A 17,239-nucleotide genomic window follows, 5' to 3' on the forward strand; every position below is an offset into this window, starting at 1 on the left:
ACATGTGTGCATGGATGTTCATAGCAGCCACCTTCACGGTAGCCGAAAAGTAGAAACAACCCAAGTGTTCATCAACAGAAAAGCAGAATACATACAATGGAATATTACTGGGCCATAAAAGGGAATGGAGTCGTAACACCTGCTACAGCATGGATGAAACTGGAAAGCATGATGCTAAGCAAAAAAAAAAAAAAAAAGCCAGACACAAAAGGGCAAATGCTGTTTGATTCCATTTATAGGAAATGTCCAGATTAGGCAAATCCACAGAGACAGAAAGTAGATTAGTGGTTGCCGGGGGCTGGGGGGAGGAGAGCAGGGATTCCTTTTAAGGTGATGAAAATGTTGGAAAGCCTGACTGTGGGGATGGGTGCATGCATCTGTGAGTAGATTAAAGCCATTGAACTGTACACTTTACATGGGTGTGTTGTGTGGTATGTAAATTGTATCTCAGTAAACTGTTAAATGAATGAATGATAATTGGGATATGGGAAAGTCGTGAAGGGGTTACCTAAGTGACAGGGTTTTATTATAATCTCTCTCCTAGAAACCTTCCGAGGTTTATTTTACTCTTTGTATCAACCTATCGCGCCGCACCTCAAAGAAGGCTGCTGGCTGAGTATGACTGACACGTGGCACCATTCTGAGAGCTCCACGAAATAGCACACGGGCCTTTCCCAGCAATCCTATGAACGACATACCGTTATTATAGCCACTGAGCAGATGGGGCAACTGAGGCCCGGGACGGGGAAGTGAACTGCCCGACGCCCCCCAGCCGGGAAGGGGCAGAAGCCGGGACTTGAACCAAGGTAGCCCCAGTGCCAGAGCTCACACTCGATACCTGAACTCCCTGGTGGCCAGTGGGGGCGGGGGTACCGTGGAGCTCCAGAGTCCCAGTTTTGTCCCCTGCTCACCCCAAGGCTGTCATGAGAATCGGTGGCGTTGGGCACCCGTGAGTGAGGGAATAAATGAATGGACAAAGTAATGCACCTGCCACATGACTATCCGCGCACGTAGGGTGGCCGAAGCCAAAGCCCCCGCACATGCAGCCACTGTCCAGGGTCTGTGCCCCTTCCTCCGGCCTTTCCTGGTGATGGCAAGATGGTAGCCCTGGGCCGTGGTTGCACCAGCCTGGGATGTTTGGCCTCCTACTGTGTGACCTCAGGAAGGTTGCGGAACTTCCCACGGCTCAGTTTCCAATCTGTCAAATAGGATGTCAGCGGCACCTGCCCCCCAGGGTTGCTGTAAGACGTAACTGGGATGTGGTCTATGAAGGACTTGCTCAATGCCTAGAAGCGCTTCACAAATGTTAGCGTCCTGTTGGTTTCCTCATTCCTTAGACTTCTGAGCTCCTGGAGACAGGGATCTTGAGAGCCTTCCAGGAATGAACGCGCCAACTCTTCACAAGAGCCTTACGAAGCATATATTACTATCATCTCCGTTTTACAGGTAAGGAAATGAGGCACAGAGAAGGGAAGTGAGTTGCCCAAGGCCACACAGCTGGTGAGCCCCGCTTTAGGAAGGGCCACAAGCAGGCAGGGGGCCGTGGCCTGGAGAGTGTCGGGGCTGGCTGTCAGACAGACACGGGCCCAGAGGAGAGCAACCCACCCACAGTCCCCTCGACACAGGCACGTGCCTCCCCGCCCTCCCTCAGGCTACCTCCTGTCCATCTGGGATTTCTCTTCGCTATTCCAGAAGGCCCTTGGGAGATGAAATAAATAAAAAAATAAGCGAGCATATTTCAATAATTTATTGAGCACTCATACGTGGACAGGCGCTGGGCAACGTGCACTGTTAACCTGTGAAACCCAGAAGGCACACTCCCCCACCGCCGCAGGTGAGGATGCTAGATTCTAGTAGGTCACGTGACAGTAACTCACTCCAGGTCTCTGGGTGGTGGATAGGCGGGATTTGAACTCAGGGCTGTCGGGGGCTCATAGCCGCTTTCCCACCTCACGGCTCTTGGAGCTCGCCTTCTGCTGACAGCACAGAGACGACCAAGGCCAGGGGAGGGGACACAAGGCTGTGCCCCTGCCCACAGCCTTCGCAATTCTGACCTTGCCTGGCCTTGGCCCAGGAAACGGGCAGCCACAGAAGAAAGAAGCCCCTGTGCCACCTTCCCTCCCAGCACTAGCTTCTGCCTGTGTGCAGGCCTGGGTGGGTGGTTGCCCCGCCTGCCCGAATGTTTCTCCTGCATCCATGGGATCAATTTTCCCAAGGAATTGCTTTTTGAATTTGACCTTTGAGAACCATCAATCTCACCAGAGAACCATCACCTGAGCCACCTGACCCCACTACACAGCACTTTCCAGCCCATCCATCAGGAAGCATTATTTGATAATGAACAGGGACAGTGTGAGGCCGGCCAGCCCCAGGGGGCCTGCCCCGGGCTAGCGGACGCTCCCAGCCCACCCGGACCTGCTGCCCCTCCCACCCCAGCCCCATCTCAGAGTCCCAGGCTTTAAGTCCTATTGACACAGCAGGAGCGGCTCCATGAGAGACAGAGAGAGGGGGAGAGGAGAGAGAGAGAGGGAGAAAGAGGGAGAGAGGGAGAGAGAGAGGACAGGGAGGGAGAGGGAGGGACAGAGGGAGAGGGACAGGAGGAGAGGTGCTGAGTCAGCAGCCAGACTCTCGCCCCGGCCCTGCTCCTAATTTGCTGGGTGACCTTGAGCAAGTCACTGCTCTGGGACTCAGACCTTTCCTTTGCAACTTGCAAGGGTTGAATTACACCTGAGATTTTCAATTTTGCTGTTTCATTGCTCGCAAGTGCCTGACGCCCTGCCTGGCCCACGGTGGGCTCTCGGCGTCTGTTGAATGAATGAGTGAGCTCATGGCAGCACCGGGCGCAGAGTGGCTGCTCAGGTAACAGGCAGGCGGTGTCACGGCTGGAGCAGCGCCTGGGGCAGGTGACCAGCCTCAGGGCGCTAGTCTCCCCTCCGTCGGGCCGTTGGGAGGGAGGGGCGCCCTTAGGTGGGGGTCACTGCATGGGATCCAGCACAGATCGAGCACTGCACAGATTGCCAACGGCCGAGAGGTCACGGAGGTGGGAGTGGGGGTTCCTAGGAATGAAGACTGGCCTTACCCTTACCTGGCAGCCCCCAGGTGCCCAGCCCGAGACAGGCCCCCTCGTCTGTCAACATCCTACACCAGAGCCTGTCTGTGACCAGCAGCTCCCAGATCAGCCTGCCTGTCCTCCAGGCCCTGGGGGTCCCCACCGGGGGACACACGCACTGTCATCCCAGAGCCACTTTCCTGAGGAGACACATCTGGCAAATAAAAATTTAGGGTGCCTGGTTAAATTTGAATTTCAGGTAAACAATGAATAGGTTTTTAGTATAAGTATATCCCATGACCTATGTGGGACATACTTACACTAAAAAATTTTGTTGTTTATCTGAAATTCAAATTTACCTGGGCATTTTCTCTGGCAGCCTCACCTGCCACCCCTGCGCGTGGACACGGCTGATCATGGCCTTCCAGCCCAACCCCTCACCACTCTTGAGGCCTGGCATGGGCTGTACCCCCTTGCCCACTGGAAGCTGGCCCTGCTGCCCGCCCTCCAGACAGAGGGCCTCAGCCCCCTTCTCAAGTCAATGAGTCCCTAATGAGCCCCCGGGGACAGCAACTGTCTGCAGGCGGGGCCAGGCCTCACCTCCAGGGGAAGGCCATCCCAGACAACCCCAGTTCTCGGGGACTGTGCTCTGCTCCTGCCAAGAGGCGACTGGCACGCCGACATCACCCCCTCCTGTCCACCTGCAGGGCCTGGCCGGGGCCTCGGCAGCCGCACAACCGTGGGGACCACAGGGCCACCAGCCCCGGCCAGGCCAGAGCGTGCCCTGCCCTGCAGGGAGGGCGGGTGGCACCCGGGAGCTGCCGGCGGGAGCGCCATCTGGCCACGGGCCTGGCACCAGGGCTCCACGAAAATCGTGAGCGGGCCCTTCCCTCCTTGGGGCGAGAGGAGCGGGTGTTTGGAGCGCCTCCCAGACAGGAGGGCGGGAGGAATGTAGGTCAACGCCTGGCAGCCGGAAAAAGTGATGTCATCGCTCCTGGGCAGGAAGGGGGCGATGAGAGAGAGAGAGAGAGGGAGGGAGGGAGGGAGAGAGACGGGTGCTGGAGCCCGCAGGGAGGAGGGGCCCAGGGCTGGCTCCCCTCCAAGGTCAAGCCCACCAGGATTTCAGGACATTCGCAGGGACCCCTTTGACATGGGGCACACAGGGGGGGCACAAGGGAGAGCCCAGGGCCCTGGTGGTTCTTGGTAATGCATCCTCTCTGCCTGGCATCCCCCCAGTTGGCCGCTGGTCCGTGTGTGGAACGGAGAGTGGACTTGCGTGTTCCCAACACCCTGAAAGCTGGAGCTGTTGGGGACAGCGACTATTTTTAAGCAGCCGTGGTATCTGCCCATTTCTCTGCCAGATAGAACCTGTTCCTTTGGGTAAAGGCGGTTCTGTTTTCCGGGAGACATTTCAATGGGCTGCTGGGTTTAGAGGGAAGCTCACCCCAAGCCCGTGCTGGCCTGGATGTGGCGGCACAAGAGGATGGACACAGGCTTGCAGGACGAGGGAGACGGTGACAACCCCAAGGGAACTTCCCTCGTGGAGGGGCTCACGCTTCCGGGCTGGGGTCTGCACTCCAAGGAGGGAGGCTGTGGCCTTGGGAGGGGGCTGGGGCTCCCTGGGGGGGGGGGCTTCCCCTCCCAGCCAGCAGGTGGCCATGGAAATGGCTGAGTCTCAAGGTGCTGCTGGCCAAAGGTCATCCTTTGAAGTGTTCTTTCCCCACAGGGAACACCATGGCCTGGGGGCCTCAGGCCTTTTTGGTGGGGGGATGAAGGGAGAGGACTGTCCTTGGCTGGGGCTCAGCAGTATGGAGGGATGGGCAGCTGTTGCAGAAGCAAGCAATGGTCAGGAGGAAAGCTTAGGGATCCAGCTGGATCAAGAGTTGACAAGAGACCAGCAGGACACAGTAGGGACGGTGGGAAGGGGAACCCAGTAAAATGCTGGACTTTTCCAGTGAATTAGTGGAAGGAGGCAGGGCTGGGTACGGGAGGGAGGGAAGGGGGCTCCCGGGTGCCGGGGACTACAGAAGGCGGGACCCCGGCAGCGAGGGGTCTGGCTCTCTCAGGGTAATGTGGATAAATGCTGGCGGCCACTCCTCCTGGAACGGGGTCAGACCGGCAATTGAGTTCATTGGCTAAATCAAATTTGGGCTTCTGTGCGAAGTCCTTTTATATTAAGTGCTTTAACGTACATCACCTCCTCCAGACTACTGATAAATCTTATTACCCATTATAAAGCCAGAGGCTGCCTCCCAGCCACAGGGAGAGGCTGGTGGAAGGGCGCTGGTGGGTCCAAGTGTGTGGCTTGGGCACAGTGGGTATGGCCAGGGAGGGCCTGGAAAGGCCACCGCCCCCCCCGCCCCCAAGCCTGGCCAGGCTGTTGACTGAAGCCAGATCCGTGTCTCCCCCGCACCTCGTGAGAGGCCCTGGTGCCCTGGAGGGGGGGCCAGGCCCAGGTGATCGGCGTTGCTGGGTGCGATGGTGGGCGGGTGAGCAGCAACAGGGTGGGTGTTAGCAAGCCCAACTGGCTTGGCCTCCCTGTCTCCGAGCTGCTAACACGCCACTCCCTTCCTGCTCTGCAAGGAGCTACTGATGGTAAGCTCGTTTGCTCATGGATGAATGAGCGAAAGAATTCAATAAACACATAGCATGCCCACCTGGTCCCCGGTGTCAGCCTCACTGGGGGAACAAGCCAGACCCGACTCAGCTCAGCGCCTGGGGCGGGGCTGGGGGCAAGGGGTCAGAGGTGTCCATGCGTGGCCACCGTGGCTGTGACAGAGAGTGGCACTGCCACACTCCGTGAAGGCCAGAGCGGGGCACAGAGGGGTGGCTGCCCAAGTCTCCAGGCTTCGGGAGCCCCAGAGACGGGGCCGTCTGAGCCAAGCCCGAGGGAGGAAGAACCTGCCAGACAGGAGGGCAGGGAGGGCTGGGTTGTGCTCCAGGCAGAAGGAACAGCCCAGAGGCAAGTTAAAGGGACCCACCGTCCAGGCCCCAGGTCTGCAAGGCCTCAGAGCCCACGCTGCCGAAGGAGGGGAGAGCAGAGCTGCAGAGTGTGGACTTGATTCTAGGGGCGGTGGGAAGCCACTGAGGGGAAGGGACATGGCTGGACTTGTGTTTGGGAAAAAAGCCTCTGCACGGAAGGGGCAAGACTAAAGAGAGAAGCCAGTCATCTCCCCAGATGAAATCCTGGCACTGGTGGTGCCGCTCTCTGGGGGGCAGGAGGGTGATGGGAGTCCATATAAGGAACCTGCTCAGGCCGGGAGTCGGGTGGGAGGGCTGGGTAGGAATCCAGAGGGAGGGCATGGCCCCGCAGAATGGCAAGAGGCCTCCGGGATCCCAAGCTCAGAATGGGCAACTCCGAATGGGGGAGAAGCCCCCAGATTCCCCAAGTCCCGGACAGTCAAGCCAAGGCACCTCGTGGACCCTGGGCTCCCGCTGAGGCCTCAGGCATCCTATGGCCCCCAGTCTGTGAGTCTGTGAGCAACATGCACGCGATGTTTCAGCGAGTGATGTGTTAAGTGACAGGTGTTTGTGGAAGCAGATTTCTGCCTGTGGGGGTGGGGGGCAGGTACACACACACGTGTGTGGGGGTGATGGCAGGGGGGTAACAGGGAAGGGAGCAGCGGTGAATCGAACCCGTACTTGATATGGGGCGACATGCCAGCGAGCCTTCAGAATGACCCCACACCCCCACCCCGCTCCCTCTGCTGCAGAGGCCAAGGCCTGAGAATAGGCTCAAATCGATCTCCCTGCCCCCTGACTCTCATTGCCCCTCCATGGCCCTGTCTGTCCTGCCCACTGCCCGCACCTCCAGGTCTTGCAGGTCACAGAGCAGGGGGGCAGGGCGCAGAGCCTGCTGGGGCCTGGGGCTCGTGCGCGGGGTGCCGCCAGGCTGTGGGGGCTCCTTGCTACACCGCTGGCAATAACATTGTCTTCCCAAGTCACTTGGGCCACAGGGCACGTCCTTTCCTGCCCGCCAGCTGACTAATGAAGGGGGTGGGAACTGTACCAGAGGGGAGATGAGACCCAGAGATTCCTCTTGGCTGGAGAGGGTCCCCCTAGTGAGGGACACACACCTGCGAATGAGGTCTGTGTTCAGGTGAGTGAAAACCGACTCCTTCCAAATAACAAGGGTGCCCATTTCTTGCTCACCCGCTGAGCTTGGGGCCTTGAGCTAAAGTGCAGGTGCTCGGATGATCCTTACAACAGTGGGATCCCATTTTACAGGTGGGGAAATGAGGGAGACTTGCCTTGGGCCAGAACCTTGCAAAGGAAAGAGTCAGATGCAAATGTAGGCTTCCCTTGACACCATGAGCCCTGTCACCACAGAGAGACCTCTTGGAGGCCCGGGGAGGGGGTGTGGGGGGGGAGGGAAGGGGCTGGCCATCCTTGGTTGCCAGAAGTGTTAGAAGCCGGGTTTCTGACCCAAATAGTGCATCTGTCAGCCTGCATGGGCCTTTCCCCCTCACATGTGGTACACGGTCACCCTCCGTCCCCTCACCCCTCCTCCCACCTGGCGGCCCTCTCCAACCCTTTCCTGCACCCCGTCAGCTCTCCCCACACTGTTTTGGGTGATTCCAGCAGAATGCCAATGTGCTGTGGTGCCTCCCCCATTTGTAGGGAGAACTCTCCTCCCATTTCTCCCCACTGGCTCATGCCCAGTGTCCCTGCTCCCTCTCGGGACCACACTTCTTAAAGGCCTTAACAACACCCCATTTTTACCCCTCGTTCATCTTCTTTTACTTTGTGGCATTCACCCTGGAACCCACCCCAGACAGCTTCTGTCCCCGACTCCACCACATGTGCTCTGGAAGAGGTCGCCTTTGACCTCCCTGTTGCCAAATCCACGGACCTGCCTTGCCCTCCTCCATCTGGACCCCAGCAGCATCGGACACACTCGTTCCGCTTGGCTTTGGGCACCGTCCTTCTGGACTCTCTCCCCTCCCAGCTGCTCATGCTCTGTGTCCCGCCTTCACTATCCAACCTCTCTGGGCTCCATCCCAGGCCCGACGCTCTCACCATCTCCCCACTCTCTTGGGGTTCTCGAACGCTCCCATGGAGTCATGATCTCTCTAAGCCCCAGAGGCCCCAGGGCCCCGTCTGGCCTGCACTCCAGACACCGAGGCCTCCAGGGCAGCCCAGAGCCACAAGTCCGGAGTGGAGCTCCCTCTTGCCCGCGTGCGGCCATTCTAGAAAACCCATCAGCGGTTCCTTATAAAGTGCAACATACACTTATCACAGGACACTGCGATCCCACGCCTGGGCATTTACTCAAGGGGAATGAAAACTATGTTCACCCAAAAACCTGGGCATGAATGTTCATGGCGGCTTTACTCACGATCGCCCCAAACCGGAAGCAGTAGCAACACCCCACAAGGGCTGAATGGCCATAGGAACGGAGGTGTGGCCAGAACACAGTGGGACACCACCCGGCACACAGTAGGACATCACCCGGCACATAGTGGGACATCACCCGGCACACAGTAGGACATCACCTGGCACACAGTGGGATGCCACCCAGCACATAGTGGGACATCACCCGGCAACAAGAAAGCCCGTTCCTCAAAGGTACCGTGCTGAGAGAAAGAGGCCACCCACATGCTGCATGACTGCACCTATAGGACATTTTCAGAAAGACAACTGTCCGGACAGAGCGTGCATCCGTGGTTGCTGGGGGTGGGGCGGCTATAATGGGGCAGCCAGAGGGAGTTTCATGGGAACATGGAAAATGTCCTGTGTCTTGATGGTGGTGGCAGTCACATGAATCTGTACAGGTGTTAAAATTCATAGAACTGTGCCCCAGAAAGCATGATTTTTACTGTACGAGAAAATAAAAAAATAAAATGTAAAAATGTAAAATCAACTTCCTCCGGAAACTTCTTCCTTCACAGCTGTCCACAGGCGAGAATCCTGGGAGCCCCCTGGAGGCCTTCTGTTCCCCGTCCCCATATGGTTAGCTGCTACCAAAGGCCCCCCCCATCCCCAGGCGGCCCCCGGCTTCCTCCTCCACCACTGGAACCAGTACCGGCCACCGTCAGTCTTGGAAGAACCTGCCTAGTTTCCCTGCCACTCCTCGGTCCCCTCCCAACTCAAATGTCGAAGCATCAGAAATCAGATCATGTCACTTCCCAGCATCCTGCAAGAGCTCTCTCCGAACTTAGAATAAAACCAACTCCCTCCCACGGCTGCAGGGCCGGCAGGATCCAGCCATGTCCCCTCTGCTCTTGTCTTAGGGCACTCACAGACTCTAGCCATGTCACATGAAGTTCTTAGAAGGCACCATGTGTGAGAATGCAGGGCCTTTGCACCTGCTATACTCCTGCCGACAATGTCCCTCCCCGACCTGCTCCCACTCACCCTTCGTGAGGTTCTAACTCCTGCTGCATGAAATTATATGGAAGTAGGGTCTTTGCAGATGTGATGAAGACATAAGATAAGATGAGGTGATATGGAGTATGGTGACCCTAATCCAACGTGACTGCCGTCCTTCCAAGAAGAGCCTCAGTGGGCACGCCAGGTCAGGACAGGCAGCAGGTAGGAGCAGAGCTGGGACCGGAGGGATGCAGCGACAGCCCATGGGGCCACAGGTCGATGGCCTCCCCCGAAGCCGGGAGGGAGGCATGGACTGGATTCTCCTCTACACGTTTCAGAGAACGCGTGGCCCTGCCCACCCCTTGATTTCAGACTTCACGCCTCCAGAGCTGTAAGGCGATACCTTTTGGCTTTTTTAAGCCCACCTGGTTTGTGGTACTTGGTTCTGGTGGCTTTAGGACATGAATAAAAGTGTGCATTAAAAATATCTGTGGAATGAATGAATACGATAGTGAGAAAACTCTCAGGAAACCCTTCTCCTTCAACAAGAGGAAGGGGGGCTCAGTTCTCTCGGCGCTGCTGGGAAGACACTGTTGTTGGTCATTCCATCCTCAACCCTCCTGCATGTCTCTCCACATCTTCTGTGACTGGTCCAAACCAGGAGCCCTTCCTGCCCCTTCTCACTGATGGGGGGGCACACCTGGTCAGGGAGCAGAGCGGAGGCACCCAGGGGAGCTGCACCGGACAGGGGACCCCCATGCAGTTCCCCAGGAACCCCTGCCCCCCCCACCAGCTCTCAGCAGACAGACAATACTGTCTTAATTCTCTTCGGTGGGAAGCAATGGTTCAGGAAGCTCAGCAGACCCAGCTATGGGGGCGTGAAGTGCCCCTAATGAAACCTCTGACCCCAGTGAGTAGAGTTTGTATGTGTTCATTAAAAAAAAAAAAAAGTAGGGGCGCCTGGGTGGCTGAGCGTCTGCCTTCGGCTCAGGTCGTGATCCCAAAGTCCCGGGATCAAGTCCCTCATCGGGATCCCTGCTCGGCGGGAAGCCTGCTTCTCCCTCTGCCTCTGCCCCTCCCCCCGCTTGTGCTCTCTTGATCTCTGACAAATAAATAAATAAAATCTTACCAAAAAAAGTAGCACACAAAGCTCACTCTCCAAACACTCGGGACCACGGACCCCCTTTGAGAATGGCATAGAACCTGGCGCCCCACTTGCAGGCTGACCACCCACACGGCACACGACACCCAGCAAGGACTTCGGGGAGTCCTGGCTCCTAAAGCCCACGTGACCCTCCGAAAAGTGCCCCCGCCCGGGGAGGAGGGTCTCCGGGATGCGCCCTGCCATCTGGCGTTTCCTGGGCGTGATGCTGGCCCTGGTGCTTACAGGCGCTCACAGGGGCCCAGCCACGGCTCCAAACCCTTCTTCACCTCACTTGCACCCCGAGGTCGCTGTCTCTGTTTTATGGATGTGGGAAAGGAGGCCTGGGCAGCTGGTGTACTCTGCCCAGGGTCACGGTTGAGGCAGGATTTGTACCCAGACAGTCTGACACAGAAGCCATCCACCCACCTGTTCCTTCTTATTCTTTTTTTTTTTTTAAGTTTTTATTTATTTATGTTTTTAAGTCATCTCTACACCCAACGTGGGGCTCGAACTCCTGACCCCAAGATCAAGAGTCTTTTTCTTTTTTTTTTTAATTGAGGTAAAACAGACGTAACATAAAATTTACCATTTTCCCGTTTTTAGGTGCCTGGTTCAGGGGCATTAAGTACATTCACATACTGGGTAAGTACCACCACCATTCGCCTCCAGAATGTTTGCATCATCCCAAACAGAAACTCCGTCCCCACTACACGGTAACTCTGCACCCCTGCCTTCCCGTTATTTTCCGTTGCTCTGATCCTGACTTCTCCAGGTACCGTATCTGAGCGGAGGCAGAGGATACCTGTCCTTGGGACTGGCTTATCTCACTCAGCATCATGTCCGCAGGGCTCACCCACGTTGTAGCAGGTGTCAGAATTCCCTTACTTTTTGAGGCTGAGTAACATTCCATGGAATATGGACGGACCACATTTCATGTATCCATCATCTGTCAACGGACACTTGGGTTGTGCCCACCTTTGGGCTGCTGGGCACGATGCTGCTGTGAACACAGGTGCGCACACATACCTTCAAGTCCCTGCTTTCCCTGCTTTCGCACCGATATGCCTAGGAGTGGAACTGCTCTGCCTTGAGCGGGGTCCCAGCATTACAGGGGAATTCACACGCTCCCTGCAGAAAGGCCCAGGGAAGAGTCTAGAAGGAGGGCCAGGCACACAGGTTGGGCAAGAAGGCGCCTCTCTCTCTGATGCACCCCCCAACCCCCACCCACTGCCCTCCACACTCGCGCCCAGAGTAGAAATCTTCCCTCCGATGTTTCTATTCTTGTCCTGAGTTCCGCCCATCTCCAGTTACCGGGTGATCAATAGAGACAGGACGTTTGTGGAAGAAGACAAGAAGGCAAGACGTGGGGAAGCGGGGAGGGGGGAGAAAACCAGGTGGGTGTCAGCCGGCCCAGGGACTCGGAGCAGAATCTGGCGAAGCCGGTGGGCTCGGCCAGTCCGGGGTCAGACGCGCCCATGCAGGCCCAGCTCTGTCTCTGGGACGGGGCATGTGTCCTCCCCCTCCAAGCTCCTCTTGGGTTAAAAGGGGGTGAGGACACAATGCCTGTAATCTAACACCCACCAAATTTCTAAGTGGTATCTATAAGCTCCTGTTTACTTAATCAACATTTATTATTGTTGTATGGAACAGGTGCACAGGACCTTAATCTGACCCACGGACCTCTCTCCATCATCTCCCGCAAACACCACCCTGATGGGCTTAAATATCTCCAGGACAGGGAGCTCCTCCTTCCCTGTCCCCAGTTGACAAAGGCCCAGCTGGACTGGTTCCCTGGAGCCTCCGAGAATTTTCTGAGCAGAGGAATTTGCCCCTGGTCAGGGTTTGGGGATGAGCACCGGATGACCGCCGTCTACTCTCTGTCCTAGACCCAGAGTGGGCAGGACTGGCAACTGTTTCGCTGGTCTGCTCGCGCCCCAGCCCCTGGGTGCCCACCCTGCCACGGACCTGCTGAGTCCTATTAGTACAGTGTCTATGCTGTCACATCTGCGACAGGACAGGAACATCTCAGAGCGTGAGGGACACACGGTCAGCTCAGGAGCTGCCCTGGGCCACCAGTGTGTTTTGTTGTACCTGCACAGGACTTTTGAAAAAAAAATTTGAAGTAGGTGCCAAAATTTTAAAAATCAGGAGATCTTACATATAGATACCTGCTGCCTGCCTTCTCTTGTAACCTCAGAAGATCTGACAATATTTGGTCTCTTGTTCTGTGAAGGGCCTGCTCTGCCCATTTCTCCACAGACCGCACCCTTCCCTGTTGTCTCTACGGGTCTACATCACCCATGGATGTGTCTTCCATGCCCCCGTAGACATTTGGGCTTGCCACCACACTAACCCAAGAACGCATGCTTCCCTGCATCTTTTCTGAGCTCCAGTTTCTGGGATGGATGTAGCCATGGCCTCCTATCCAGGCAGCCCTGGCCCCACGCCTCCCTCCCTTACCTGTCCTGCCACCTAGCCCGAGGAAGGGGATGCTGGAATAAGCTCCATGCACACATCAGCCCAATGAATCCTCACCGCAAGCTGATGAGGGAGCTACTATATTTCCATTTTGCAGATAAGAAAACTGAGGCTCAGGCAGGTTAAGGAGATCCAGCTAATCAGTGATGGAGCCCTGCCTCTCCAACTCGCTTGAGGAACTTTGCAAAGAGAGGGCTTTCTGGAACTTGCTCCAAACTTATGGGATCCAAGGCTCTTTCGTGGTGGGGCTGGGGAACCTGTCATCTTAAAAAGCTCTCCTGTATGATGCTGGCCGGGTTCGGGCCTTGCTGCACTTGACCACTTGGGGCGGAGGTGGGGGCTCCGTCTCTGCTCCAAGGACAGTAAAGGGATGACCACATTTCCTCCCAAATCCAGATGTCGCCCCAGATTTGCTGCACAGTTAAAGCCCGCTTGCTGCTCTCCTGCTCTCCACCTGAGTTTGTCCATATGTGGAAGGAGAAAATAGCTCTAGCCCCCTTCCTGCCTTCCAGGAACGGGAATGAATAGGAGGTAAGACCCCCTCTTCTCTCTATCCCAGACCCAGAGTGGGCAGGACTTGTCAGGGCCTGCAGGGAGGCAGGGAGGCAAGGCTGGTGGGGACAGAGGCCTCAAGGTGCTGAAGCCTCTCTTCTTACCCCTGCTCTGTACCCATTCCTCATTCCACAGGGCCCTGGACTTTCTCCAGCTGCTCTGCCCCCCTCCCCTGCTGTGGCCAGCTGCCTCTGCCCCCCTACCCCCCAATCTGAGTCTCCCTTGCAGGTGGAAATAGCTGACAATAGTGGCAGGTTGGGAGAAACCACAGTACCAGAGACCTTTGGATTGGGAGAGAGGGTCGGTGAGATGGCCCTATATAGAGATGCCCTTGAGCTTGGACATGCCTGGGTTGGATCTTGGCTGTCTGGTGTTTAGTTTAGCTGTGTGATCTCCTTATATTCCCTGACCTCAGCCTCTGCGTCTGAAAACAGGAGGTAGAGGGGAGCGCTGTCTCTATAGGGAAAGGTGGGGATCAGGTCTGGCTTGCTCAATGCCATGTTCTCGGCTTGTGGGATCTTAGCAATTCAATAACCCACTGGGGAGTCAAATGACTATTAATTAAATAAGAAAATGCACATGAAGCCCTTAGCTCGGAGCTCAATGAGACTCAGTCAGTGAGACTGTAGCAAATGCTCAGTATCAGCTACTATTGTTGGCAGGCTACAAAGGGAGGCACACGGGGCCATGAGACTCAGGGAATCCCAGAGCGGGTTCAGTCTGAGATCCCAGAACCTGAGAGGCCCTGGGAGGTCCCCAGGTGCCCACTCAGGACATCATTGGGCGGTTCCTCCATACGCCTTTGCTGCCCTGTCTTGTCTCCTGGGCCTCTCTGACTCCCTAGCACTGCTGGGTTTTCCCACCCCGAATTTAAAAAGGAAAAGTGGAGGAAGTTGCAGCCCTTTGCTGAACCATCTAACCAGACCTAATTAATCGATAGGCCAAGCTGCTGCTTTCCTGCCAACCAGCCACCTGAAGAGTACTTACTTCATCTGTGAATTGATTGCCGTACTTTGGCCACCACTAAGTCTAATCCCCACCGCCTGCTGGGGCTGGGTGCCAAGGGGAGCTGGGAGCTGCTGAGCAGGGGCCACCCTTCCATCTTGCCAGGGAGATGTGGTCTCCAGGCGCCCAGTCCTCAAGTTACAGGTGGGAAACTGAGGCCTGGAGAGGGGTGGAGAGGGGCAGGGCTGGGACCGGCTCACCTGGCCCCAGATCACCCAATGAGGTGGAAGGAGGGCCGTTGACCACACTCCTGAAGATGAGGGTCCCCCTGCAGGAGCCCAAGGCAGATGAGAAAGGCGGATGCAACCCCCAGAAGGTGTGGAGATCTGGTTCCAACCACCACATGGTGCTAAGCTGGCTGGGACTGCAGAGTGAAGGAAGGGTCTTATACTAGCCACTGCATCCCCAGGGCAGGCAGAGGTCACCGAGAGGACCAGAGGCCCAAAACCTGGACGCAGATCAGAGAGCTCCATCCTCGACCCCCAGCTTCCACAACAGTGGCCATTTATCAGGTGGCTTCCAGAACATTCCTGATTTAACATACCCTGCCCCAAGCAGGGGAGGGTTAGAAGTCACAGGTGTCAGAAATACAGGCCCCTGCACGTGCACCTGTCAGCCTTGACCCTGAACCACCTCGTCAACCACTTGCCTTTGCCTTGGCCCCCCTGGAATACACAAGCAGAGTCCAAGTAAAATAAAAGGCAAACACGAGCTGAAAACAACAGCCCCACTCTGCAGGCTGGACCACAGTGATCTATCAGCACACAAGCTCCCAGCCTTTGCCCCGAACCCCTGATGCTCTTCCTGTGCCCGGACAGATTTCTTTCCAATGTCTCCCCAAGATGTAGAAATTACGCACACGGGTGTATTATACATTTTACAGAAGAGGGATTATACTAGACACACCATGCAACAAATTGCTTTTTCCTCTCATCAGTAATTCTATACTTGGGGTCTTTGGATCCTGCTGTGGAAAGACGCTCCTGGTGTATGTTGTCCCAGCAGGGTTCTTGGTGGGACCCCTGCCCATATGGCCTAAGCCATGTGCCCAATCCTGATTAGCCGGTTTAACTGTCACCACCATCCAATGAGAAGGGTGTGATTGTTATCATCCCCATTCCACAGGTGGGAAACTGGGGCACAGAAGGGTCCTTGTCCGGGGTCTCACAGCCCGTGGATGGCAGTGCCGGGAATCCAACAAGGCTGTCTGGCTCCGGAACCGTGCTCCCAACCAGCCAGTGTTCTCAGACTAGGGCATGCATCAGAATCCCCGGACGGCTCGCTGGAACACAGATTGCTGGGCCCACCCCTGGAGGTTCTGATGCAGTAGGTCTGGCGTGGGGCCCGAGAACTGGCATTTCTAGGAAGTTTCCAAGCGCTGCTGATGCTGCCAGTCTGGGAGTCACACTAGGAGAGCATCACATGCTGCTGCCCCTTATCACTGACCGCTCGCTGACCCAGGGATGAGGCTTCCCTGAGCCCCTCCTGAGCGCAGACCAGGGTGTTAGGGAGCTGGCTCAGGGATAGAGTTCTTGCCCCTACAGACCGGCACATGATCTGTTGAAGGAACAAATGACCCAGCTATCATGGAGTCACTTAATCATCCACCATCTTTCCTGGGGATCTAAGGCCTAGTTTTTATCTACGATGGTCTTTTGCCTTCGGCCAAAGTGGCCTGGAAACATATTCTTCTCCAAAGCTGTGAGCAAAGGATGAACTCAGCATGTGTGGGTTGTCCACACCCTGCATTTGCCAAAGAAAAGTTTGGCCCTTGACTGGCTTCGGCGAGGTAATCTCTGAGCCATTGGAATGTCTTGCCTGGTAAGTGTCTTTGTTTACCTGGGGCTTTGGGACACATTAGTTTGGTTTACGGTGATGATATGATTTATGGCAGGGGGCCTCTAGGTCAAGGGATTGAAGACCAAGGATCAGCCATGCCTACATGATCAATTCCCAAAAAACCCTTGGATACCAAGGCTTGGGCAAACTTCCCTAGCTGGGGCTATGCCACACATCATTGCTGGGAGGACTGAGTACTGTCTGCAGGACTGCACTGGGAGAGGACAAACAGAAGCTCGCACTTCGGTCTCCAGGAGCACACGCATGGACCTTTGTCTGTTGCTAACTTTAATCTCTTTTCAGTGTAATAAACTGTAACTGAGAGCGTACTGTTTTGCTAGGTTCTGTCCTTCTAGAAAATCATGGAGCCTGAGGGTGGTCTTGGGGACCCCCAGACACAAGCATCAATTCACTGAGTTGCTGGATGGTTACAGAGCACCTCCTGAGCGCTCGGCTTTCGCCCAAGCCCTGCCCACATTGCCAAGCTCCACTGGTCTCCTCCAGACCTTCCAGCCCTCCAGGCCCTCCAGAGGACATTTATCATCCATCATTCACCTCCCTCCATGGAAAAACCAGGTATCTTGTCTGTGCAGCCCTGGCCACCATAGGCAGCCCCTTTGATGTAATACCAGGTACCATCCCAGGTACCAGGTAATGTCCCAGAAACCAGGTCATATCCTGAGTATCAGCTAACATCCCAGGAACCAGGTAACATCCCAGGAACCAGGTAACATCCTGGGTACCAGGTAACATCTCGAGAACCAGGTAACATCCTGAGTACTAGCTAACATCCCAGGACCCAGGTGACATCCTGGGAACCAGATAACATCCTGAGTATCAGCTAACATCCCAGGACCTGG

General features: G+C 56.1%; 1 protein-coding gene across 1 annotated transcript in view; it reads right to left on the bottom strand.

The window, feature by feature from the left end:
- Positions 1–17,239, bottom strand: part of NTNG2 (netrin G2) — a 65,116-nt gene that overhangs the window by 16,754 nt on the left and 31,123 nt on the right. The gene's annotated exons all lie outside the window — the stretch shown is intronic.

The sequence above is a fragment of the Mirounga leonina genome, unplaced genomic scaffold (genome assembly GCF_011800145.1).
Source record: "Mirounga leonina isolate KUSES-001 unplaced genomic scaffold, KU_Mleo_1.0 Mir_170, whole genome shotgun sequence".
NCBI lineage: Eukaryota > Metazoa > Chordata > Mammalia > Carnivora > Phocidae > Mirounga > Mirounga leonina.